Genomic DNA, 13,153 nt, shown 5'->3' on the forward strand with positions numbered 1-13,153 from the left:
TTTCTAGTAAGCAAAGAATAGTGAACACGCGTTACCAAAATAGTACCACAAGCCTTTTACCATGATATCAGGGAAGGACATGCCAGAATGTTTCTAGTAAACAAGACATAGTAAACAAGAGTTACCAAAATAGCACCAGTCATTCGGACTCCTTTAGAACATGTAAAATTTCATTGATAATATCCCTATTTTAGAGAACATAAGTAAAATTATGCAGCCTCTCATAAATTCACTTCTTATCTCCGAGCACTCCTTCCCCACCTTTCTCCACAAGTTCTTAAGGGAAATCCTCCTATGTGCGTTTTTAGGACCCTAACCATCAGAGTTCGGGCAAGAGTTTAGTGAAATGAGAACTGAATCCTAGCTTGACTGTAACCTAGTTCTATGGCCTAACAAATCTTTTGACTAGGACACGACTAGGCCTCTGTTCCATCGTCCATGTGAGTGTTCAGTCGCTGGGGTCGTGTCCAACTCTTTGCGGCCCTGTGGACTGTAGCCTGCCAGGCTCCTCTGTCCATGGGATTTCCAAGCAAGAATGCTGGAGCAAGTTGCCACTTCCTCCTCCGGAGGATCTTCCCTACCTGAGGATCGAACCTGCATCTCTTGGGTCTCGTGCATCGGCAGGTGGATTCCTTATCACTAGTGCCACCTGGGAAGTCCCTTCATCATCCATAAGATAACAATATTGACTAGATGAAGTCCCTTTCAGCTCTCAGTTCAGTTCAGTTCAGTTCAGTCGCTCAGTCGTGTCCGACTCTTTGCGACTCCATGAATCGCAGCACGCCAGGCCTCCCTGTCCATCACCAACTCCTGGAGTTCACTCAGACTCATGTCCATCGAGTTGGTGATGCCATCTAGCCATCTCATCCTCTGTCATCCCCTTCTCCTCCTGCCCCCAATCCCTCCCAGCATCAGAGTCTTTTCCAATGAGTCAACTCTTTGCATGAGGTGGCCAAAGTACTGGAGTTTCAGCTTTAGCATCATTCCTTCCAAAGAAATCCCAGGGCTGATCTCCTTCAGAATGCACTGGTGGGATCTCCTTGCAGTCCAAGGGACTCTCAACAGTCTTCTCCAACACCACAGTTCAAAAGCATCAGTTCTTCGGTGCTCAGCCTTCTTCACAGTCCAACTCTCACATCCATACATGACCAGTGGAAAAACCATTGCCTTGACTAGACAGACCTTAGTCGGCAAAGTAATGTCTCTGCTTTTGAATATACTATCTAGGTTGGTCATAACTTTTCTTCCAAGGAGTAAGCATCTTTTAATTTCATGGCTGCAATCACCATCTGAAGTGATTTTGGAGCCCCCCAAAATAAAGTCTGACACTGTTTCCCCATCTATTTCCCATGAAGTGATGGGACCAGATGCCATGATCTTCATTTTCTGAATGTTGAGCTTTAAGCCAACTTTTTCACTCTCCTCTTTCACTTTCATCAAGAGGCTTTTGAGTTCCTCTTCACTTTCTGCCATAAGGATGGTGTCATCTGCATATCTGAGGTTATTGATATTTCTCCCGGCAATCTTGATTCCAGCTTGTGTTTCTTCCAGTCCAGCGTTTCTCATGATGTACTCTGCATGTAAGTTAAATAAGCAGGGTGACAATGTACAGCCTTGACGTACTCCTTTTCCTATTTGGAACCAGTCTGTTGTTCCATGTCCAGTTCTAACTGTTGCTTCCTGACCTGCATACAGATTTCTCAAGAGGCAGGTCAGGTCTGCAATCCTGAGAAACCAGAAAGCAGCTTTGGTTTAGAAGAATCTAGTGAAGATGCTGAATTATGTAAGACTTGATAACACTTAAAACTTTAAACTAGAAATAACTGCCATAATCACAGCTATGATGGTAGGAACAAAGGTCAGTTCAAGAGTGAACAAAGGAAGAAAAATCAAGAGCACCCAGGGAGAGCCCTGTGAGCGTGAAATGTCGAAGGAAGAGCAGATAAGGATGGACAGAGTATGACTATCATGTGTAAATGAGGAGTCTGGTGTTTCAGCACCACTTATGAAATCAGTTTTTTTAGTAACATCTCATACAACATTCCAGTCATAGCTCTGCAAATCAGCGATGGTGCCTCTGAAACTTCAGGGCTTGGGATCTGTCAGCTACCAGATCTCAGTTCCAACAGACTGGGTTTTCCAATTCCTTAAGACCCCAAAGCAGTAATCCAAATATGTGCCTAGGGATCAAGAACTTGAAATCCTTTGGAGAAAGTCTAACAAAAGAGCTCAAAGCTGCATGTTACAAAACGTTAAGCTGTCCCAATCAGTGACAACTTGTGTCTCAGCTGAACAGAAGCCCCTGCCCAGACAACCTGCCATAAATCTCAAGTCACTCTGAGAGAATATGACTGTCTCCTACAACAGAATTAAAGGGAAAACAGTGCTGCTTTTTCATGAAAACTCATGTTCATGCCATAAACAAAGCAAGGGCCACTGCTGCATCGGCAACTTTGCTCTGCCTGCAGTCCTACCTGCGATCTTTAAGAAGCCTTCTGAGTCTAATATCTGTGAGTGTAAAAAGTGTATGGAAGACTCATACCGTCTCTCATGCTTACAGAGTCACTGCTGAATGAGTAACAATCTCCTGCTTGAAAACCTAAAACCTGGCAAATTACTTTAAGAAAAACAATATCCCTAGAAAAATCCATTTTATTATGTCTAGACAACATTTTTAAAAGCTATAATTCTATCTGTGAATCTTTATTTACTTAAAAAAAAATACTTAGATATTTGGTTGCCCCTGTTCTTAGCTATGGAACTGGGGATTTTGGATTTTCACTGCAGCATGCAGGATCTTTAGTTGCAGCACATGGGATCTAGTTCCCTGACCAGGGATCGAACCCAGACCCCCTGAAATGGGAGCACAGAGTCTTAGCCACTAGACCACCAGGGAAGTCCCTTCACTTACTTCTATAGCCATGTTTCCTTCCACCTCGTCAATCACAAAATACTTTCCAATTCTGCAATGGATGTTAACCAATATACATATTTTGCCTCAATGTTATCCTTGATTTTAAGGAATTTAAAATTTGAAGTATAAATAGATGGGGCTGGAGGCAGGGAGGCATACACAAACCCTGAATGAGTAAAAGAAATAAATCCTTTCCTTTAACCAATCAACTTTTAAATATACTGGAAGAGGACGGAAGATAAGGCTCAATCCTTTAAGGGAAGTTTGGTGAATATTATTTAAGACAAAGATTATACCTTAAGCTGGTAAACTGGAAATACTTTATATAGGAAAAATCTCCATTAACTAGTCTAAAGTAATGAGAATCCTCAATATTAGTGTTTTATATTGAGAATTAAGCATTGCACTTAAAACCTGCCTGTAATAAATCTTTGTAAGAAAGAAAAAAGCTTCAGCAGTCATTCTGAAAGACATGAAAGGTCATAAGGCCTCGCATGAAAACTTACCTTGCTGTTTACAAAACCTTACAAGACACAGATCTAAATTTATTTTCTGATCCTACTATTTTCTTCACAGCAAATCAACTTTTAGATAAAAATAAATAGGTAAATATAAATGGAAAAAATAGTGTCAAACTTTATTATATGACTCCTCATTTCAGGCTAAAGAACAGTCTTGCCCCATATTGTATTTTCCTTTCTAAACAAAGAAGAGGGAAAAAAAAATTCCACTATTTCCCCCGAAAAGTTGGGTGGGGGGAGGTTGTTAAAGGGTCCAGAGCTGTGCTATCAAACGCCAGGGCCACCAGTCATATGTGGTTATTTAAACTCAAACTATATTTTAAATAAAAACTTTAATTTTGTTCCTCAGTCAAACCAGGCACCTTTTAGGAGCTCCAAAAGCCACATGTGACTAGTAGGTCCTGCACAGATACAGGACATTTTCCATCATAGCACAAAGTTCTACTGGACAGTGCTGACCTAGAACAACATTTCTCAAAATTAAAGGTATACAAAATCATCAGGATAGCATGTTATAACACATTATAACACAGATTACTGGGTCCCTAACCCAGGAGTTTATCTCAGGGGTCTGAAAGTGAAGGTGTTAGTCGCTCAGTTGAGTCCGACTCTCTGGGACCCCATGGACTGTAGCCCTCCAGGCTCCTCTGTCCATGGGATTCTTCAGGCAAGAATACTGAAGTGGGATGCCATTTCCTTCTCTAGGGGATCTTCAAAACCCAGGATCAAACCCAGGTCTCCTGCATTGCAGGCCGATTCTTTACCATCTGAGCCACCAGGGAAGCCCCAAGAATACTGGAGTGGGTAGCCATTTGCTTCCCCAGGGGATTTTTCCAATCCAAGGATCAAACCTGCATTGCAGGGGAGATGCTTTACAGTCTGAGACACCAGGGATGGGGCCAAAAACCTACATTTCTAACAAGGCTCCAGCAGGACGCTGATGTACCCATCATCTCAAATAGTACAGTACTCTATAATAAAGGATCAGTTTGTGTTTCTTCTTAATCCACCTTTAACCAACACTTTGATAAAACACTAGAAAAGCTAATTACCAGGAAAAAGTACTTTAAACAAGGACTACCCCATAAACTTACATTTTCTGTTATCAGATTCAACAGACAAATCATTTTTCTTAAAAATACTGTTGCTGTTTAGTCGCTAAGTCGTGTCTGACTCTTACACCACCCCATGGTCTGTAGCCTGCCAGCCGCCTCTGTGCATGGAATTTCCCAAGCAAGAATACTGGAGTGGGTTGCCATTTCCCTCTCTAGGGGATCTCCCCAACCCAGGAATAAAACCCGAGTCTCCTGCATTGCAGGCAGACTCTTTACTGCTGAGCCACCAGGGAAGCCCAAAAAATGTTATAAAAGCAGTCAATTCTTACAAGTTTTGAACTTACCTCATCGCAGATAGGTAACAAACAGTCCACAGACTTGCGAGGATCCAGACTAAGTTTGAGTAGCCCTGATCTAGAAGAGCTGACTTTACGTTTTTATGATTATCTTTCTGGAGCTAGTCATTAATGATCTCTTTCATATCCTCTACCATTTCTTCAATGTATTTTTACAACTTGAGGCAAAAATGTTATTTCCATGAACCAGAAACCACCCTCCACCAGCTTCTAAAAATGGTAATGTATGGGGTCTGCTCAAAGAAACAACCTGATAGGTCTTCATTTATAACGTAATCCAAAACTGTCACATGGTCAACAAAGACGATGGCTTGACTTTCTCATGCTAACCCAAGGCTGAGTTTAGACTGCTAACACTGCAAAAGTTGGTCAGCCAAAATAGACAATGAACATTACTAAAATCTCTGCATTAAATTCCATAAAATTTCTTCACTAAATAAAATCGATGATTTGGGACCTTCCTTACCAGACACAATCCTTCAAAGGACTTCTTAAGAATACTGATGGTTTCCCCAAACCCAAAGTGACCAGCCCAGGTACATCTCTTCACCCCTGTCTCTTAGGAAAGGAACACATCAAACAGAATCCCTGTATGGGACTCAATGCCCCTCACCAACTACCTAAAGCTTAGGTGTTTTCCTCATTCCATATATCAAACCAAACAGATTTTCCTTCTATTCAACTTCCAGTCTGGCCCAACAAACAGACTCCTGGGAGAAAATCTTCAGGATAACTTCAAGTTTGGCCACTTCCTAGAGACTACTCTGAGAATTTTCTGACTGCTCAATCATTTTGTTTTACCAATCTGTTTAACTATTACTTAAATAAATTGTAAAATAAGGTTCTGAGAACTTTAATACAAGACCCTTTTTCCTATAATAATATCTGGTCCAACAGAACTTGACATATACGATGTCCTGTATAAAATAAGGTCACATGCTCAACTAGTCCTTATTTTAAGAAAAATTCCACTTAAAATTAACAACATTAACAGAAAAGTTACAAGGTATATCTCATTAAAAAGTCTGGGGAATATAAAAATGAGAGGAGAGTCTTTCTAATCGTTCTGCTTATAGCGTCAGAAAGAAAACCCTTTTCCTCTTAACATATTGAATGAAGCACTAACAGAATGAATAAGAAGTAAAATTCAAAGCAAGAAAATATCAGGAGCTTTTGCCACGGCCACCCCCTCCAGTCCCATCTGCAGAGGCAGATGGCTAAGACCAAGAGGCCCTGGACTCTCAAGACTCTTGTCACCTGCTGCAACCTTCACTCTATCAGGCTGCACAGACAACAGGTAAAGGCATGGAACGGCTTCCCAGCTATAAGACAGGGAAGAATTCTGGGGGTAACCCTTGCCTAAAAACCCTTGCCTAAAAGCCATCCTCAGATGGCTGATGCAGAAGAGCATCCCCAAGCCCAGGTCAACTGATCCAGACTGAGATTATGCAAAAAAATACCTGAAACTGAGATTACGCCAAAAAAAAAAAAAAAAAAACCCAAAGAAGTCAGCCTCTAGGCAAAAGATTTTGCTCAAACAAAATAACTCCTTTGTAATGACCTAGACCAATGATCCTTAATATTATTTTTGCAGCTGGGTGGGAAGAGATGAGGGAGAGGAGAAGGGAAGGGGGGAGTCACAGATCTCTTTGAGAATCATAAAAAGCGATGGACTTGCTTCCCATAAAAATGCACACACAAGCGATATTTTACATACTATTTTGGGGAGTTTACAGATGAGCTAAACACTCCCTCGATGTCCATGAATCCAAGGATAGAAAACATCAACCTAAATAGATAGGACCCAAAGGTCAATGTTACAGTAGGTGCTCAGTCGCTCAGTCATATCCAACTCTTGGCACCCCAAAGACTGTAGCCTGCCAGGCTCCTCTGTCCATGGAACTCTCCAGTAAAGAATACAGGAGTGGGTTGCCATTTCCTACTCCAGGGGATCTTCCCAACCCAGGGATTGAACCTTGTCTCTTGCATATCCCTCACTGACAGGCAGATTCTTTACCACTGCACCGGCTGGGAAGCTAGACCTTCATTTAACCTGAAGCCTGACCTTTTATGGAAAGACAATCTTAGAGTTTAAAAATGTAGATATTCCACAAATAAAATGCTTTGGTCACATAGTGTACAAGAAAATTCAAAACATATATTAAAATTTACCAATACTATATTTGATCCATAAAATTAGATCAACCAAAAAAAAACCCTAGAAGAATCTTTAATAAAGGAGTAGAAAAGTAGAAAAACAGAAATCTTCCTTTACTCCTTTACAAAATTCAAACATGCATCTGTCACTTTGTAAATGTCTGGATTCACGTCTTGAAGTTAACTTAAAATTCTACTTCCCAGTTTTCCTGAAATTTTCAAGCACTATTCGGTATGTTAAGTTCTTCTGAAATTGTCAGTGGATAAAAGCACCATGGAAGACTATTGAAAAGTCACTATTACAAACTAGAAAAACCAACTAACACAGGTACCACAAGCAAAACTAAAAGTTTTTCTCCAGATTTTATGCAAATAATTTGGTTCAGAAGTTGGAAAAGGGGTAGATACTTTAAAACAACTCCAGTTTACTACCTTCAGGACTTTTATGGAAATAACAGAATTTCTCACAAGGGTATCAAAGGCCTCCATGAAATGAACCAAAGAGAAGAACATTTTGGCAAGGAAAAATCAGCTGCATTCCCCTTCTGCACTTCATGGTTATTACTGTACTGGGCTAACCCTGAACTCCTAAGTGCCCTAAAAAGACCTCTTTTGCACTATGGGGGGTGGGGTGGGGGAACAGCCCTCACTGTATTCCAACTTGCCTTTTCAATGACAAATTCTCGAAATGGAGAAGTGAAAAGGGACGGGTGTGCAAAACTCAAGCAGGGTGTGCTAGCTAACCTAGCACCACAAAAGCATGACAGCACACTCCAGCTTTTTAAGAAATCTTTTTAGAGAGTACTGGTGGTGAAAAAGGGCATGTGTGCTTTGGATGGAGATGATGTGGGTTCAAATTCGGGCTCTAACCTGAACCAGCTTCATGGGCCTGAACAAGTTACTTCATTTCTCTGAGCTGGTCCATGGAGCTCCTGGATTGGCTAAGAAAACAGGGTGGTTCCCCCCCGCCCCCCATCTCTTGTAGTCCCAGCACCTGGCTAAGTGCCAGACCCAGACCAGGTATTCATTCATTCAGTGCTAGTTCTTTTTGCTCCCCTCAAAAGGGTGTCGTAGTCTATGGCAAACAAAACTTTTCTCTAGGAAATGAGATCTTTAAGCTCTAGATGTTTTTGAGGTATTTCAGAGTTTTCAGTATAGTAATAATCTGGTACGGGGAAATGTAGGCAGTTGCATGGGATCTGGAGAAGGCAATGGCACCCCACTCCAGTACTCTTGCCTGGAAAATCCCATGGACAGAGGAGCCTGGTGGGCTGCAGTCCATGGGATCATTGAGGGTCGGACATGACTGAGCGACTTCATTTTCACTTTTTACTTTTGTGCATTGGAGACGGAAATGGCAATCCACTCCAGTGTTCTTGCCTGGAGAATCCCAGGGACGGGAGAGCCTGGTGGGCTGCCGTCTATGGGGTCGCACAGAGTTGGACATGACTGAAGCGACTTAGCAGCAGCAGCATGGGATCCACTGTAGCTTTTCACCTAAATTTGACTAAAGCTTCTGCGAGGGCTAGAAGTATAAAGAGAACTACTATTTACTAAAAATAAAACAATTGTGGGGGGAGGGATAAATTAGGAGTTTGGGATTAACAAATACACATTACTACATATAAACAAAACAACAAGGACCTACTGTATAGCACATGGAACTATGTTGAATATCTCATAATAACCAATAATAGAAAAGAATCTGGAAAAAGTATATATATGTATGTATAACTGAATGTGTAAAAGTATATATACATATATAAAACTGAGTCACTTTGCTTGTACGCTTGAAACTAACACATCATTGTAAATCAACTATACTTCAATTTAAAAAACAAATTTCAAACCTTGCTATACTGGGGAGGATGAGAGAAGAGGGTGAGAACACAGACTTCTCAATTGATTTAGATACTGTCATTGTGTCATAGTACCAACGATATTTATGCAGGTAGAATCATCAAATCCTAAAACCTGTTCAAAAGGGTTCAGAACATGAATCTATGTGTGACTCCACGTGGTTATTACAAAGTCTTCCAGTGAAAGTTGAAAAACATAAGGCACCTACAGTCACAAGCCTGTTCCTCATGGCTTAACACAGGAAGACGTAACCACAAACTCTGCTTGGGGCAAAGTCATATATCCAAGAAAACTTGAAAACTTCTTGGCAACTCCTCTAAATCAGAGAGCTCCAAAACGTGGTAGCCCCAGGGCCTGCTGTTCCCGATAGGTTTTCTATAATATAACGGCAAAACAACTTACAAATGAGACAGTGGTTTCTAAAGAGACAAGATTCTGCTTCAGATTTTCATTGGTACTTGTAATAGTTATAAGTACATTAATAAATGCACTTCACTTTCAACTGGCCATTCAATGTTTCACTTGATTTGTCTGAAAGTTAATACACTGATGAGTTCAAAGAACTTCCAACTATACTGATAATAAATTATAAAAATAATGGGAAAGCCACAGAACATGAAAAACTTGTGGGAAAGGTGATCCTATTCCAAGACTTTACAGGGCGGTAACAACTAAACATAAAAAGCAGGAAAATAATTGCAGTATGAAAGATGTGATCTGGACTTCCCTAGCAGTCCAGAGGTTGAGAATCCGCCTGCCAGTGCAGGGGACATGGGTTCGACCCCTGGTCTGGGAAGATCCCACATGCCGAGGGGCCCCCACGCCACAACTGCAGCAGAAGCCACGGCAATAGGAAGCCCACTGAACAGAACTAGAGTGGAGCCCCCACGGGCTGCAACTGGAGAAAGCCCACACACAGCAACGAAGACCCAATGGGCAGCCAAAGATAGATAAATTAAAATTTTTTTAAAAATGTGACTGCAGGCAGACTGTGGTAGCACAATGAGACACAACTAATTTCACAACAGATCTAAGTTTACTTTGCCCAAGGCCAGACTATAGCTGAGAACAGTATCCTAATCTGGTAAGGGAGATTTCAAAGTTAGCAAAAAAAAAAAAGGGGGGGGCCGGGTTGTAAAGGTTAGTTTTTAACAGTCTATTAACCAAGAAAAAAGGCTTAAATAATTCATCATAATTCATCCAGGAATTCTGCCCTGGGACAGAAAGAAGTCCAAAATTAATCATTTCACCACTCCACATTTTCCCAGGCCTTTGGTTACAATCATGCATGGCTTATACGAAACCACCTGTTCTGGTTGGCATACATCCTTTCACTTGATGATTCACGCCTAATCATTTTTATCACACATGGATCTCAAACCTTCTCTCTATTCCCAGAGAGCCACAAAGTTTAGAAAAACTATCTCCCTGAGGTTGCCAGCCTGATCTTCCCATTTGGAATACCAGCAAATTCTCCTGTGCTATGCAGCTGATGGGGACAAATCCCCAGTAAGAAAGACAGTTTGTAATTAGTCTCGGGAACACAGTGGTAGTCCCTGTCTGGACTTTCCTAAGGGTCCCAAGGGTATCCCCTCAAAGTACATCTAAATTTAGAGCCTACTGGGATGGTATTCCTATAAGCCATTTGAGAAACAAAAATCGAATTTCAGGCAATACTGCAGACTCTCTAAAAACTGTAAAAATGTTTAAATGGGTATCTTCTCTGTTCATGGATCTGCCACACCAGAAAGGAGTGTAGAGGGGGTGGGAAATAAGGCGCATACACAGCTCCAAAGATGCTTGGAGATGTTAGGGATTCACTAGAAACCTTGGCCAGACTACTAATGGTCCATGAACCCTCATTTGGAGAATACGGGCCTACAGGTTCAAAATCGAATTACAGTGCCTTATTAGATCACACGCTACCGAAACCACAGTCACAGCAGTCATAACTGGAACTAGGAACACTTTCCGTACACAAATATAAGTGTCTGCTTATGCATTTTTAATCGGATCAAATAAAACTGAAGCTGCAAACAAACTCAAATTTCAATTATCTCACTAGTGAGGGGATTTCCTAATAGCGTCTTTTTAAAAACCAAGTAGCTGCCAACCCTCTGCACATCTAACAGGCACGTCCCTGGAAATTTGGGAGCAACAGACTCCGTTACTTCTCAACAGCCAAGGAAAGATACCCTGAAAGGGAGAGATTCCTTTTTTTTTTTTTCCTTTACGCTCCAACATGCAATCTAATAATGCACAAAACTTGGCTGCAGGGTTGCTGGACACCTCCAGGGTTCCAATTCTCGGGGCGAGTGCGCGCTAGTGCGTAAGAAGGGGGCGGAGGGGGTGCGCGCTCCGGGGACGCGCCGGGGGCCCCCGCCCCCTCCCGGAGCAGCAGCCTGGCACCAGCCCACCCTCCTCCACCCCTGCAAACAGACGCAGGACGCCAATAGAGCAACTTCTCCGCGGGGGCGGCGGGGGGGTATAGCGGTCACCCCTGCCCCGCCGCGGCACGACCGGGGTCCCTCCTCGGCCGGGTTCCGGGGAGGCGGGGGGCGGAGGGAATGGGGGAGCCCTTCGCACGCCCCGCCTCCGCCCGCCTGGCCCGCGGCCGGGGGGCTGCCCGGACCCCCGCCCCTCCGCGCGGCCCGCAGCGGCGCACTCCCAAGGACGGCCACCCGGCCGGAGCGCGGCCTGAGCGCGAGCCCGGAGCGGAGCGCAGGCGGAGGCCGGCCCCTAGCTTCAGGCCTCAGGCCGCCGCCTGCCCTCCGCCAGGCCGCCCGCCGCCGGCCCCAGCTCGGACCCCGGCCGGGCCTCGGCGGTGCCGCCGCAGCCCCTCATCCTGGCTTCATTCATAGGGGCACCCCAGCCCGGCCGGCGGGGCGGGGCCGGGAGCCCGCGGAAAAGGCCGGCCCGCCGAGGCCGCGGAGGAAAATAAAAAGTTTAAGAGAAGAACTTACCTAAAATGGCTCCTGCAGCAGCCAAAATACAAACAGCTATTATTTGGTGAAGTTTAGCTCAGACACCCTGCAAGGACACCCTAACCCGGCTCGGGCCCGCCTTCCCTGCCATGCCATTGGGCTTCGCCGGCCCAAAATACAGAGTCATTGGTCAGGCAGGCTGCCACTCAGGCAGAAGCCCATTTCAAGCTTGCTTGCAGGGGCGAGTGATGGGCTCGCTCCATTGTGCTCGTATTTGCATGGATGTGATAGCGGCGCTGATTGGCCGGCGCCGGGGGCCGCCCCGCCCCCTGCCTCGCGCCCCCCGCCTCGGAGACGCCGCGGCGCGCGGCCCCGCCCCCCGGGACGGAGCGGCGGGGCTACGGGGGCGGGGCGGGGCCGGGGTCCTGCGGGCCGAGAGGGCGGGGCGGGGTCCTGAACGCCGCAGACAGCAGGCAGGGGGCGGGGACCTGGAGCGCGCTCCAGCGGGGCCGGGGAGGGGGTTCCTCCGGCAGGTGGAGGTCTCTTAGGTATTGGGCTGGACAACTGAACACCCGGGGCTGGGATCTCCGGGCCCGGGAGAAGATGTGACTGGGGTCCCGCGCGACAGATAGATTCCTCTGGGGCCGAGGTTCCGTAGGTCAGGAAAAGATGCCGAGGAGCCAGGTGAAGAGTAGCTCTGTCTCCAGCCGCATCCCTGCCAGTCCCCCTGGCTCCCTGGCACTCCTGGCACACGGGCTTCTTCCCAAGGACCACCCTCCTCCCGCCCCCGCCCCGCACATCCCGGGAGGTTTCCGCTTCGGGGGAGTTTTGCAACGCCTTTGGATATATACCTCTCTAAAATCAGGGGTCGAGCTATGATAGGTTTATGTTCAGCCCTGTCTCCCTCACTATCCTTGTAGCATCTTCAAGGACGGAGCCCAGCATATGGCAGGGATTCAACTAATTGTTTTAATATTCTTCCGTTCATTCGTTAGTAATTTTTGAATGCCCACTAAATGCCAGGCATTGATCTGAGACAGGAGATACAGGGGTTAATAAGACAATGGCCTTGCTCTGGTGGGATGGACATGCTAAGGAGAAAGAAAGACAGTAAGTAAATACAAGGGGAGAGGTAGGGATAAGTGCTATGAACAAAATAGACGGAGGCAGAGAGGAATGGGGAGTTGGCCCTGTCAGGCTGAGTACTCTGTATGCCATCCCGTTACTGCCACCTCCCAGATGCAAGTCACCTCACCACTTTACCCCTTGTTTGCTTCCGTCATAGGTGTTTCCTTAGCACCCACAGAAAAAAACAAAACAAGGTTGGATTCTGACTGTAGAGGCTTATTTCACCTCATTTAAAGGA

General features: G+C 44.8%; 1 protein-coding gene across 8 annotated transcripts in view; it reads right to left on the minus strand.

Moving 5' to 3' along the window:
• The window catches only part of CHD6 (chromodomain helicase DNA binding protein 6), a 203,739-nt gene extending 191,858 nt beyond the window's left edge, over window positions 1-11,881 (minus strand). For all 8 annotated transcript variants that reach the window (XM_060397044.1, XM_060397041.1, XM_027977203.2 and 5 more), the window contains exon 1: window positions 11,827-11,881. The gene's annotated coding sequence lies outside the window, so the exon portion shown is untranslated. The remainder of the gene's footprint in view (window positions 1-11,826) is intronic.
• Window positions 11,882-13,153: the final 1,272 nt, after the last annotated feature.

Source organism: Ovis aries, chromosome 13 (assembly GCF_016772045.2).
Source record: "Ovis aries strain OAR_USU_Benz2616 breed Rambouillet chromosome 13, ARS-UI_Ramb_v3.0, whole genome shotgun sequence".
NCBI classification, from domain to species: domain Eukaryota; kingdom Metazoa; phylum Chordata; class Mammalia; order Artiodactyla; family Bovidae; genus Ovis; species Ovis aries.